The 13,122-nt window shown below is 39.5% G+C and overlaps 1 pseudogene; it reads left to right on the top strand.

Annotated features, from left to right (window-relative positions):
* The first annotated feature begins 385 nt into the window (after window positions 1-385).
* Window positions 386-6,266, top strand: LOC133245164 (olfactory receptor-like protein COR9; annotated as a pseudogene).
* Window positions 6,267-13,122: the final 6,856 nt, after the last annotated feature.

The raw sequence follows: 13,122 nt of genomic DNA, 5'->3' as shown, positions 1-13,122 counted from the left end.
GCACTGGGATGACCCTGAGGGATGGGATGGGGAGGGAGGAGGTAGGGGAGTTCAGGATGGGGAACACATGTATACACATGGCTGATTCATGTCAATGTATGGCAAAAAAACAGTATGATATTGTAAAGTAATTAGCCTTCAATTAAAATAAATAATTTTTTTAAAAACTGAGAAGAAAAAAATCATCTGATCATCTCAATCACTACAAAAAAATTTTTTTATAAAATTCAATATAGCTTTATGATTTAAAAAAGCCTCTTAACAAAATGCATATAGAGGGAACACATCTCAACATAATAAAGACCTTATATTAAAGGCCCATAGCTAATATCATACTCAGTGGTGAAAACCTGAAAGCATTTCCCCTAACATCAGAAATAGGAAAATGATGCCTACTCTCACCTCTTTTATTCACTATAGTATTGGAAAACATAGTCACACCAATCAGGTAAGAAAAAGAGAAAAGTAATACAAATTGGAAAAGAAGAAGAAAAACTGTCACTTTTTGAAGATTACATGATACTATACATAGATGATCTTAAAGACGCCATGAAAAACCATTATAGCTTATCAATAAATTTGGTAAATTTTCAAGGTACAAAATTAATATACAAAAATCTGTTGCATTTCTATATACTAACAATAAATAATCAGAAAGAGAAATTAAGGAAACAATCCCATTTACAATCACATTTAAAAGAATAAAGTATATAGGAATAAACATACCTAAGGAGGTAAAATACCTACACTTAAAAAACTATAAGACACTGATGAAACAATCTGATAACACAGATAGAAAGATACATCATGTTGTTGATTTGAAGAATTAATATTAAAAGGATGATACTATCCAAGGCAATCTACAGATTCAATGCAATCTTTATCAATTACATTTTCCAGAGGACTAGAATACTTTAAAATTTATATGGAAACACAAAAGACCCCAAATAGCTAAAGCAATTTTGAGAAAGGAAAATGGAGCTGGGGGAATCAGGCTCCCTGGCTTTAGACTATACTGCAAAGCTTCAGTCATCAAAACAGTATGGTATTGTTACAAAAGCAGAAATATAGATCGATGGGAAAAGATAGAAAATCCAGAGATAAGCTTATGTACCTATGGTCAATTAATCTATGACAAAAGAGGCAAGACTATACAATGGAGGAAAGACAGTCTTTTCAATAAGTGGTGCTGAGAAAACTGGACAACTGTATGTAAAAGAATGAAATTAGAACACTCCCTGGTACTTCCCTAGTGTTTCAGTGTTAAGACCCTCTGCTCCTAATACAGGATGCATGGGTTCCATCCCTGGTTGGGGAATTAAGAACCTGAACATTGCACTGGGCAGCCAAAACAAAAAAGAACACTATCTAACACCATACACAAAAATAAATTCAAAATGAATTAAAGACCTAAATGTAAGATCAGATACTATAAAACTGTTAGAGGAAAGCACAAGCAGAACACTTGCTGACATAAATCACAGCAATATCTTTTCTGATCCACCTCCTAGAATGATGAAAATAAAAACACAAGTAAACAAATGGGACTTAATTAAATTGAAAAGTTCTTGCACAGCAAAGAAAAACATAAACAAAACAAAAAGACAACCCACATAATGGGAGAAAATATTTGCAAATGATGTGACTGACAAGGGATTAATCTCCAAAATATACAAAGAGCACATGCAGCTCAATATTAAAAAACAACCCAAGCAAAAAATGGGCAGAAGATCTAAATAGTCATTTCTCCAAAGAAGGCATTTGTTGTTGTTAAGTTGCTAAGTTGTGACCAACTCTTTTGCAACTCCATGTGCTGTAGCCCACCAGGCTCCTCTGACTATGGGATTTCCCAGGCAAAAATACTGGGCTATGTTGCCATTTCCTTCTCCAAGGGATCTTTCTGTGGGATTGAACATGTGTCTCCTGCTTTGGCAGGCAGGTTCTTTACCACTGACCACCAGGGAAGCCCATACAGATGGCCCAACATCACTAATTATAGAGAAATGCAAATCAAGACAATCAGGTATCATTTCACAGCAGTGAGAAAGTGAAGTGAGTGAAATGAAGTCGCTCAGTCGTGTCCGACTCTTTGCAACCCCATGGACTGTAGCATACCAGGCTCCTCCATCCATGGGATTCTCCAGGCAAGAATACTAGAGTGGGTTGCAATTTTCTTCTCCAGGGGATCTTCCTGACCCAGGGATCGAACTCAGGTCTCCTGCATTGCGGGCAGATGCTTTACCCTCTGAGCCACCAAGGAAGCAGTGAGAAAGGCCATCATCAAAAAATCTATAAACAATAAATACTAGAGAGGGTATGGAGAAAATGGAATACTCCTACACTGTTGGTGGGAATGTAAATTGGAAGAACCATTATGAAGAACAGATGGAGTTTCCTTAAAAAACTAAAAGTGAAGCTAATGTATGATCTAGTAATCCCCCTCCTGAGCATATATCTGGAGAAACTGTAATTTGAAAAGATACACACACTACAATATTCATTGCAGCACTGTATAATACAATAGCCAAGATGTGGAAACAACCTCAATGTCCATTAACAGATGAGTGGATAAAGAAGGTGTGGTGTGTATATGCAATTTAGAAGTATTCCACTTCTCAGAGGAATACGTGATATCACTTATATTAATATGTGGAATCTAATAAAAATGATACAAATGAACTTATTTACAAAACAGAAACTGACTCCACAGCTCTTGAAATAAAACTTATTACCAAAGGGGAAACATAGGGGGAAGTGGCAAATTAGGAGATTGAGATTAATATATACAGACTTCTATATATAAAATAGATGGCTAATGAGCATCTACTATAAAGCACAGGGACTCTACTTAATATTCTGTAATAACCTATATAGATAAAGGATCTGAAAAAAAAGATATTTATACATGTATAACTGATTCACTTTATTGTACACCTGAAACTAACACAACACTGTAAATCAGCTATCAGATCAGATCTGATCAGATCAGTCGCTCAGTCGTGTCTGACTCTTTGCGACCCCATGAATCACAGCACGCCAGGCCTCCCTGTCCATCACCAACTCCCAGAGTTCACTCAGACTCACGTCCATCGAGTCGGTGATGCCATCCAGCCATCTCATCCTCTGTTGTCCCCTTCTCCTCCTGCCCCCAATTCCTCCCAGCATCAGAGTCTTTTCCAATGAGTCAACTCTTCGCATGAGGTGGCCAAAGTACTGGAGTTTCAGCTTTAGCATCCTTCCTTCCAAAGAAATCCCAGGGCTAATCTCCTTCAGAAATCAGCTATACTCCAATAAAAAAATTTTAATTCTTTTTTTAAATTTTTAATTGAAATACAGTTGATTTATAATATGTTAGTTTCAGGTGTACAGCAAAGTGATTCATATGTATAAAAATATTCTTTTTCAGATTCTTTTCCCTTTACAGGTAATTACAAAATATTGATATAGTTCCCTGTGCTATATAGTAGGTCTTTGTTGGTTATCTATTTTATATATAATATTGTGTATATGTTAATCTGTAATTCCTAATTTATCTGTCCCCAACAATCACCCCTGCTATCCACTTTGGTAACCACAAGTATGTTTTCTATGTCTGTGATACTGTTTCTCTTTTGTAAATAGATTCATTTGTATCATATTTTTAGATTCCACATATAAGCAATATTATATGATATTTGATTTAAAATGGGCAGAGGCTCTAAATAAACATTTTTTCAAAGACATCAAATGGCCAACAGGTACATGAAAAGGTGCTCAAGACTACTGATAATCAGGAAAATGCAAATCAAAACCACAATGAGATGCTACCTCACAACTGTTTCAATGATTATTATAAAAAGACAAGAGATAACTAGTGTTGTCAAGGATATAAAGGAACTCTTGTGCACATACTACTGCATGTCAATTGTATCTCAATGAAACTAGAAGAATAAAAAACAGCTATGGGAAAAAAAGATCAATACATTTGTAAAGTGTATTTTGCCACATATGATATTCACAGGCTCCAGGGATGAGGGCATGAGCATCTTTGGGGTGCCATTATTTGGTTTACCACATAAGTGTACAGGTGAAAAATGCTCATCCTATCCTTGACTCTTATACTCCATGGTACTATTTTAATAATAAATTTAATATACATTTAATGGTTTAAACAGTTGCTTATTGTCTCATAGTTTTGTGGGACAGAAGGTTGATACAGTACAGTTCAGCTGGGTCCTCTGCTACAATGAAGTACTGGCACAGTGTGAGGCTGGCTCAACTTAAAATCACTGTGTGTCATTTGGGCTGGGTTCCTATCTAGAGACTCTGGGGAAGATTCCACCTTCACATATATTCAAGTTGTTAGCAAAAGTTAGTTTCTTATGATCTTAGGACCAATTGTTACCTTTCCTTAACACATGGCCCCATTTATATTCAAGCTAACAATGACATGGAATCCTACTTGTCATCTGAATCTCTGAATTCACCTTCTACTGTGGTTTTTCAAGCACACATGTGATTAGATTCAGGCTTCCCTGGTGGTTCAGGGTAATCCACCTGCAATTCAGGAGACATGGGTTTGATCCCTTGGTCGGGAAGGTCCCCTGGAGGAGGGCATGGCAACCTACTACAGTATTCTTGCCTGGAGAATCCCATGGACAGAGGAGCCTGGCGGGCTACAGCCCATAGGGTCACAAAGAGTTGGACATGACTGAAGCAACTTAGCACGTATGCATGTGGTTAGATTAGGCACACTTGAATATACAGGATAATCTTTATATCTTAAAGTCAGGTGATTAATAACCTTAACGACATCTGCAAATCCCCTTCTGGCATAGACTAGCATATTCTCTCAAATAACAGGTTGCAAAAGATCATGAAAGCTATTTCATACCCAGTAAACTTAAAATTTGGTTCTGTGACTTCTTCCCAGGGAATAAGGAGGTTGAGAAGAAAAGTATTTCGGTTCTAGTTTAATTCATCAACTACTGTTTCTCAATGCCAGTGCTTAAAACTGAATTTCTTTCTTTCCTTCCTTAATTCTAACAAAAGTGTTATAGAGTACATATGGATTAAAGAGAGATAAATCCCTTGCCTAATAGAAATTACAGACTGGTAGGGGGATCAAACTAATAGGTAATAGTGAAGGCATGGCAAGTAAACACAGAAGCAAAAGAGGATGGAGAGTGAGGGGGAATGCATATATCCTAGTCTTAAAGTGTCAAACTACACTACCTAAAAGAGATATCATCTACCCCATGTAATAAAGGATGAGTAAGTGTTAGTTCTCCCAGTGTTTGTCCTAGTATCTTGTTGTCTTTTTATTTCTTAATTTTCATTTCAGTTGAGAAAGAACTCAAAGAAATGAAAAATCATTGTGTGGTCACTGGATTTATCTTCCTAGGATGTTCCAACCATCCTGAATTGTAAGTGTTGTTCCTCCCAGCCTTCTTGATCATTTATCTCTTAACTCTTCTGGGAAATACATTCACATTAACAATGGTCAGAGTCAGTCCTGCCCTCTGCATTCCAATGTATTATTTTCTCAGCACCTTGTGTTTCTTGGACATCTGCTACTCATCTGCCACCATTTTGGTCATGCTGGGGAACTTCTAGAGGAAGACCACCTTGTATGAGGGCTGTCTTTCCCAGACCCTATTCCTTGTGACCTGTGCTGGTGCTTAGGGTGTCTTGTTGGCTACTGTGACTTACAACCACTATGTAACCATTTTCCACCTTCTTCAATATCTGCTCCTCATGACTCTGAAGGTCTGTGTGTATTTTGTTGATTGGAACTTGACTGTGTGGGCTAGAGGATTCTGTGAAAGACACAGTGCTGACCCTCAGTGTGGACTCAACAAGATCATCCACTTTCTCTGTGACGTACCTTTGCTCCTGAAGCTCTCCTGCTCTGACACCTCTCTCAGTGAGTCTGTGCTCCACGTGGCCAGTGCCACCACTGGCCTGAGCCCCTGCCTATTCATTGCAGTGTCCTACTGCTTATCATCTCTGCCCTCCTTAAGATTCCCGCTGCTCAGGGCAGGAACCAGACCTTCACTATCTGTGCATCCTACCTCCCTGTGGTGGTCTTTTATGGAATAGCCAACTTTAACTATGATAGACCCAATATAGGCTATATCCTGGACATCCTGGTCTCTGTGCTCTTCTCTGTTCTGATCCCCATGATTAACCCTGTCACCTACAGCCTGAGAAACAAAGAAATCAAGGGTGCCCTGAGGAAGTGGATGGAGAAGGTGGATTCTCTAGTTATATCAGTGAATAGATGAATATTTTTCATTCTGGAAAATCTTTTTTCTCTTTTTTATAGTTTTTCACATTTATTTTATGATAATTCTTTATTAAAATATCATTTTAAATAATTCTTTTTAAATAATTTTTAAATTGTATTTAAGGCATACAACATGTTGATTTGATTCAGATATACATAGTGAGGTGGTTACTGTTGTTGCTGTTCAGTCACTAAGTTGATCTCTTTTGCAACCCCATGGACTGTAACCTGCCAGGCTCCTCTGTCCGTAAGATTTCCCAGGCAAGAATACTGAAATGAGTTGTCATTTCCTTCTCCAGGGTATCTTCCCACCCCAGGGATCTAACCTGTGTTCTTTACCACTGAGCCAGCAGGGAGGCCCAAAGTGATTACTACAATTAACATATCATCTTCTCAAAAAGGAAACATTGTTGTTGGGAATGTAAATTGGTGCAGCCACTATGGAAACACTATAGAAGTTCCTCAAGAAACTAAAAATAGAGTTGCTACATGATCCAGCCATCCCACTCCTGGGCATACATCTGGATAAAACTGTAATTTAAAAAGATACGTGCATGAGACTTCCCTGGTGGTCCAGTAGCTAAGACTCCATGCTCCCAATGCAGGGGGCCTGGGTTTGATCCCTGGTCAGGGAACTAGATCCCACATGCCACAACTAAGAGTTAGCATGCTGTAACTAAGACCCAGCACAGCCAAATAAATATTTAAGGAAAAAAAAAAAAGACACATGCGCCCTTCTGTTCATAGCAGCACGATTCACAACAACAAAGATATGAAAACAATCTAAATGTTCATCAACAGATGAATGCATAAAAATGTGGTAATATATACAATGGAATACTACTCAGCCATAAAAAAGAATGGAATAAAGCCATTTGCAACAACATGGATGAATCTACTGATTATTATACTAACTGAAGTAAGTCAGAAAGAGAAAAGATAAATACCATATGATATCACATGTGAAATCTTAAAAAAAATAAGACACAAATGAACTTATCTATGAAACAGACAGACTCACAGACATAGAGAACTAACTTGTAGTTGCCAAGGCAGAGAGGTGGAAAAGGGGTGGATTGGGAGTTTGGGATTAGTAGATGCAAACTTGAAGAAGGCAATGGCACCTCACTCCAGTACTCTTGCCTGGAAAATCCCATGGAAGGAGGAGCCTGGTGGGCTGCAGTCCATGGGGTCACTAAGAGTCAGACAGGACTGAGTGACTTCACTTTCACTTTTCACTTTCATGCATTGGAGAAGGAAATGGCAATCCACTCCAGTGTTCCTGCCTGGAGAATCCCAGGGACGGGGAGCCTGGTGGGCTGCTGTCTATGGTGTCGCACAGAGTCGGACACAACTGAAGCAACTCAGCAGCAGCAGCAGATGCAAACTAATATATGTAGGATGGATACACAACAAAGTCCTACTGTAGAGCACAGGGAAGTATATTCAATATCCTGTGATTAATCATAATGGACAAGAATATGAAAAAGAATGTACATGTATGAATAACTGAACCACTTTGCTGTACAGCAGAAATTAATACAATCAACTATACTTCAGTAAAACAAATTAAAGAACATATCATCTCCTCATATAGTTACTATTTCTTTTGCAATAAGAGCCCCTGAAATCTACTCTCTTAGCATATTTTCAGTGTTCAATACATCATTATTAAGTATAATCATAATGAAACACATTATATCTCTAAACTTACTCATCCAAAGTACACAACTACAACTTTGCACTCTTTGACCAATATCTCCCCATTTTCCCTACCACACTTCAACCCCAACTTCTGGTAACCATCATTTTACTCTCCACAAGTTCAACTTTTTTAGATTCTACATGTAAGTGAGATAATGCCAGTATTTGCCTTTCTGCACCTGGATTATTTAGCATAATGTCCTCTTGGTTCATCTGTAGTGTCAAAAATGACACAATTTTCTTCTTTGCTTTTTAAGGCTGAATATATCTATTGCATAGGAACCTGGAATGTTAGGTCCATAAATTGGAAGTGTTCAAATAGGAGATAGCAGAGTGAGCATTGACATTTTAGGAATCAGTGAACTAAAATGGATGGGAACAGATGAATTTAATTCAGATGACCATTATATCTACTACTGTGGGCAAGAATCCTTAAAAGAAATGGAATAGTCCTCATAGTCAACAAAAGAGGCTGAAATGCAGTACTTGGGTACAATCTCAAAAACGAGGGTTAAGTGGGGGCTACTCTTTGTTGCAGTGAGCAGGCTTCTCATATGCAATGGCTTCTTTCACTGTGGAGTGAGGGCTTTATGTGCGTAGGCTCTAGTAGTTGTGGTGCTGAGACTAATGGGCTCTAGAGCGCAGTCTCAGTAGTTGTGATACATAGGCTCAATAGCTCCATGGCATGTGGGATCCTCCCAGAGCAGGGATCAAACTCATGTCCCCCAAACCAGCAGGCAGACTCTCAACCACTAGAGCACCAGGGAAACCCTCTTTGCCTATTTCTTAATTGGGTTTTTTTCTCACTACTGAGTTGTATGAGTTCCTTATATATTTTGGATATGAGCTTCCTAGTCATATGTATGATTTGAAAAATACTTTCTTTTATTCTGTAGATTTCTCTCTTCTGTTTGTTTTCTTTGTTGTGCAGAAGTGTATTTAGCTTAATGCAATTCCATTTGCCTCTTTTACTTTTGTTGCTTGTGCTTTTGGGGTCATATTGGAAAATCATTGTCCAGACCAATGTCAAAAACTTTTGCCCACTTTTCTTCTTGTAGTTTCACAGTTTCAAGTTTGACATTTAAGCTTTTAATCCTTTTTAGTTGACTTTTATATATGGAATGAGGTAAGTGTCCAATTTCATTGTTCTGCATGTGGATAATTAGTTTTCCAAAATCACGGCAGATGGTGATTGCAGCCATGAAATTAAAAGACACTTACCCCTTGGAAGAAAAGTTATGACCAACCTAGATAGCATATTCAAAAGCAAAGACATTACTTTGCCAACAAAGGTCTGTCTAATCAAGGCTATGGTTTTTCCAGTAGTCATGTATGGATGTGAGAGTTGGACTGTGAAGAAAGCTGAGCACTGAAGAATTGATGCTTTTGAACTGTGGTGTTGGAGAAGACTCTTGAGAGTCCCTTGGACTGCAAGGAGATCCAACCAGTCCATTCTAAAGGAGATCAGTCCTGGGTGTTCTTTGGAAGGAATGATGCTGAAGCTGAAACTCCAGTACTTTGGCCACCTCATGCAAAGAGTTGACTCATTGGAAAAGACTCTGATGCTGGGAGGGATTGGGGGCAGGAGGAAAAGGGGATGACAGAGGATGAGATGGTTGGATGGCATCACCGACTCAATGGACGTGAGTTTGAGTAAACTCCGGGAGTTGGTGATGGACAGGGAGGCCTGGCGTGCTGCAATTCACGGGATCGCAAAGAGTAGGACATGACTGAGCAACTGAACTGAACTGAATACCGTTTATGGAAGATATTGTTCTTCTCTATGCCGGAGTCCAGCTCCAGCAACCAGGGAATCAGCCTGAAGAGATGAGCAGTGTCGGCGGAGAATGATGCAGCCTCTGACTCAAGGTGCTGGACTGCATGTTTATTTCAAGCATCAGGTCTTCTTTTATACTTTGACAAAAGCATTAGGACAGAGGTTTCACATTTTCAGCTCCCCGACACCCAGATTTATTGTCTCCTTGTTGCCCTTCAAACAGTTCCTGCTTCAGCGATTCTCTCAGAATCGTGTTTACTTGTGATTACATTGTAACTCATGCTTATGTCTGGGCAGCATACCACATTCCTCAGTTTATTTCTTATCTTTCTAAAATCCTGCTTGCCCCTAGTATCTTAAGCTATCTCCTAAAAAGGCTTCTAGCTATTCTTAATTATTCCTAAACCCAGAGCTCAGCAAGCTTCCTTTGCCATAAACATTCCCCTCACAAACAGGTCTCAGATAACAATCCTTCCCATGGCCTCAAGCTGTGGCCTACGTGCTCATCCTGGAACATTCTTTGTAAAGATCCTTGAATAAATGTCAATGGTTACTTTATAGATCATTTTCTGGGCACAACTGCAGAGGCTTTGTGCTTTCTCACGCTTCTCTCAAGAACAATAAGCACCTTAACATTCTTTCCAGCCAACTCAATGGAAGAAAGGAAAAAAAAGTCAGAATCACAAGACCTAACTCCTTAATCCCAGGACCGTGCCTGTGGGACAAGGAGAGGGGGTTGGGGCCGTGCCTCCATTTTGTCAGTAAAGCCTAACGCAGCTCCTGACATCTCTGTTTTGTGTTTTGGTACCTCTCTCAAAGATCAGTTCAGTTCAGTTCAGTTGCTCAGTCGTGTCTGACTCCTTGCGACCCCATGAGCCATAGCACGCCAAGCCTCCCTGTCTATCACCAACTCCCGGAGCCTACCCAAACTCATGTCCATGGAGTCAGTGATGCCATCCAACCATCTCATCCTCTGTCGTCCCCTTCTCCTCCTGCCCTCAATCTTTCCCAGCATCAGGATCTTTTCAAATGAGTGAGCTCTTTGCATCAGGTGGCCAAAGTATTGGAGTTTCAGCTTCAACATCAGTCCTTCCAATGAACACCCAGCACTGATCTCCTTTAGGATGGACTGATTGGATCTCCTTGCAGTCCAGGGGACTCTCAAGAGTCTTCTCCAACACCACAGTTCAAAAGCATCAATTCTTTGGCTCTCAGCTTTCTTTACAGTCCAACTCTCACATCCATTCATGACTACTGGAAAAACAATAGCCTTGACTGGACAGACCTTTGTAGGCAAAGTAATGTCTCTGCTTTTTTAATATGCTGTCTAGGTTGGTCATAACTTTTCTTCCAAGGAGTAAGCGTCTTTTAATTTCATGGCTGCAATCACCATCTGCAGTGATTTTAGAGCCCCCCCCCCCAAAAAAAAAGTCAGCCACTGTTTCCCCATCTATTTGCCATGAAGTGGTGGGACCAGATGCCATGATCTTAGTTTTCTGAATGTTGAGCTTTAAGCCAGCTTTTTCACTGTCCTCTTTCACTTTCATCAAGAGGCTCTTTAGTTCTTCTTCATTTTCTGCTATAAGGGTGGTGTCATATACATATCTGAGGTTATTGATATTTCTTCTGGCAATCTTGATTCCAGCTTGTGCTTCATCCAGCCCAGCATTTCTCATGATGTACTCTGCATAGACGTTAAATAAGCAGGATGACAATATACAGCCTTGATGTAAACTGTTTCCTATTTGGAACCAGTCTGTTGTTCCATGTCCAGTTCTAATTATTGCTTCCTGACCTGCATACAGTTTTCTCAAGAGGTAGGTCAGGTGGTCTTGTATTCCCATCTCCTTCAGAATTTTCCACAGTTTATTGTGATCCACACAGTCAAAGGCTTTGGCATAGTCAATAAAGCAGAAATAGATTTTTTTTTTTTTTGAAACTCTCTTGTTTTCTCAATGATCCAGCAGATTTTGGCAATTTGATCTCTGGTTCCTCTGTCTTTCTAAAACCAGCTTGAACATCTGGAAGTTCATCTCAAAAGATCAAGTGACCATAAATATATGGATTTATTTATGGACTTTTTATCCTATTCCATTGGTCTATATGTTTTTTTTTATTTATGATCATGCTATTTTGGTTACTACAAATTTGTAGCCTATTTTGAGGTCAGGTAATGTGATGTCTTTTCATACTGTTCATGGGGTTCATGAAGCTAACGGCAAAGGAGAAAAGGAAAGCTATACCTATCTGAATGCAGAGTTCCAAAGAACAGCAAGGAGAGATAAGAAAACCTTCCTAAGTGATTAATGCAAAGAAATAGAGGAAACCAATAGAATAGGAAAGGCTAGAAATCTCTTCACGAAAATTAGAGATACCAAGGGAACATTTCATGCAAAGATAGGCACAATAAAGGACAGAAACAGTATGGACCTAACAGAAGCGGAAGAAATTAAGGAAAGGTGGCAAGAATACATGGAAGAACTATACAAAAAAGATCTTCATGACCCAATAACCACGATAGTCTGATCACTCACTTAGAGCCAGACATCCTGGAGTCCAAAGTCAAGTGGGCCTTAGGAAGAATCACTATAAACAAACCTAGTGGAGGTGATAGAATTCCAGTTGAGCATTTTAAGTCCTAAAATATGATGCTGTTAAAGTGCTGCATTCAATACGCCAGCAAATTTGGAAAACTCAGTAGTGGCCACAGGACTGGAAAAGGTCAGTTTTCATTCCAATCCCAAAGAAAGTGAAGTCAGGGCTTCCCTGGTGGCTCAGAGGGTAAAGCATCTGCCTGCAATGCAGGAGACCTGGGATCGATCCCTGGGTTGGGAAGATCCCCTGGAGAAGGAAATGGCAACCCACTCCAGTATTCTTGCCTGGAGAATCTCATGGACACAGGATCCTGGTGGGCTACAGTCCATGGGGTCACAAAGAATCAGACACAACTGAGGCAATGGCAAAGAATGTTCAAACTACTTCACAATTGCACTCATCTCACATGCTAGAAAAGTAATGCTCAAAATTCTCCAAGCCAGGCTTCAACAGTATGTGAACCATGAACTTCAAGCTGGATTTAGAAAAGGCAGATGAACCAGAGATCAAAATGCCAACGTCTGCTGGATCATAGAAAAAGCAGGAGAGTTCCAGAAAAGCATCTACTTCTGCTTTATTGACTATGCCAAAGCCTTTTACTGTGGGGATCACGCAAACTGGAAAATTCTTAGAGATGGGAATACCACACCACCTTACCTGCCTCCTGAGAAATCTGAATGCAGATCAAGAAGCAACAATTAGAACCAGACATGGACCAATGGACTGGTTCCAAATTGGGAAAGAGTACACCAAGGGTGTATACTGTCACCCTGCTTAT

This window comes from Bos javanicus, chromosome 3, assembly GCF_032452875.1.
Source record: "Bos javanicus breed banteng chromosome 3, ARS-OSU_banteng_1.0, whole genome shotgun sequence".
Taxonomy (NCBI): Eukaryota; Metazoa; Chordata; class Mammalia; order Artiodactyla; family Bovidae; genus Bos; species Bos javanicus.
This window is presented reverse-complemented; position numbering and strand designations above follow the sequence as displayed.